The sequence below is a fragment of the Elephantulus edwardii genome, unplaced genomic scaffold (genome assembly GCF_000299155.1).
Source record: "Elephantulus edwardii isolate Elephantulus edwardi_28Jun2011 unplaced genomic scaffold, EleEdw1.0 scaffold00095, whole genome shotgun sequence".
In the NCBI taxonomy this organism is placed as follows: domain Eukaryota; kingdom Metazoa; phylum Chordata; class Mammalia; order Macroscelidea; family Macroscelididae; genus Elephantulus; species Elephantulus edwardii.
The window spans coordinates 3,191,094-3,192,593 of NW_006399845.1; the positions used below are offsets into that span (position 1 = coordinate 3,191,094).

Consider the following 1,500-nt stretch of genomic DNA (forward strand, 5'->3'; position numbering starts at 1 on the left):
ACTATGTATAGGAACTTTGTAAGTAAACCAGTACAAAATAAAAATTTTATTAAAAAAAAAAAAACAAAACACAACAACAAAGAACCCCAACCCAAGATGCGTAGGCAATGTTGAAACTTGCTCTTGAAAGGATAGCCCATTTTATGATGTTTCAACACATTCTTTCTCCTCATGGTTTCCTTTGAGGGGAGAGTGTTTTTTCTTCAGTGTTAGTTTTCTTGAGTTTTGATCTATCAAACTTTTCCACTTGGGATAAGTCTGGCTTATCACCCATCTTGCCTGAAGGCTTGATGATCTTTTAAAGGTAAAATCTAAGACAGATAACTGCCTCTCTTAGCGAAGCTGGTTTATGCAAGCAAAATTAAATCTTTGATAACTTCATTCTCTTCTCTATCATGACATTGCTCACTCACTGCTCCAATTGTGAGAACTTTTGTTTTCTTATATTGAGGTTTGGTCTATGTTGAAGGTCATAATCTTTTCAACTCCTCAATGAATGCTTCAAGTCCTGGCTTTAAGCAAGAAAAGTTCTGCATCTGCATATTGCAAATTATGGATAAAATTTCCTCCAAACCTCACTGCATGTGTATTGGCTCAGAATATAAGTTAGATAAATCTGGTGTAGGTATAAAACCTTGCTTCATAACTTTCTTTAGATTAAACCATGTTGTATTGTGAGTTTTTAGTATCAGTGCTAGTGTCACTTAGCACTCCACTGCTGGTGTCACCCAGTGTAATAATTCATGGTGTCACAACCGTACTTGCTTATAGACAATACAACTCCTTGAAATCCAATCCTTCCCAACTCTACTTGTCTAACCTTCCCACAGGTCCTCCCCTTTATCATCAAAAAAGACAGAGACTCTCCTCTCCACCCAAAGTCAGGCAGGATGGTCCCTCCATTCACACATTAACTTGTGGATTATGGGTGGTGAATGAAGGATATAGATTGAGAGAGGAAGTGACCAGTTGCATGGTCATGGTTGATGAGTAACACCTACTGAGTGACTCCATTCTTTTGATGGTCCCTTCTCCTGGACAACAGACTGTCTTCTACTTCTTCACCATAAAAGATCCTGGGTTCATTTTAGTGTTACTCCCTCTCACACTCTCCTAAGTGATGACACTGGAAGCATTTTCTAATTCTGATCTAATGGCTTCCAGTTCTTGTTCTTGTTCTTCTTCCTCTTTTTTTTTTTGCTTTTATAAATTTTTTTTAATGAATGTCATTCCCCCACACTTTCCTTCATTGATATTATATTTCATACGGTCATTTTAATACAGTGTGTTTAATAAAATTAATTTTACTCAACTATGCCCACCACTACCATTTCTTTTCAGTTTCCTTCTGAATTTTCCCATTTTATTCTTTTACCCCCTCCATCCACTCACCAAATTGTGTGACCTTGTGATTTCTTCACTACCCATCCTCACCTCTCTACTCCCACCCTGTCCCCCCTTGGGTCTCAATACGTGTTCTACTGGTTATCCTTCTAATTT

General features: G+C 37.7%; 1 pseudogene; it reads right to left on the reverse strand.

The window, feature by feature from the left end:
- Window positions 1–141: 141 nt before the first annotated feature.
- Window positions 142–274, reverse strand: LOC102872442 (annotated as a pseudogene).
- Between the last annotated feature and the right edge of the window lie 1,226 nt (window positions 275–1,500).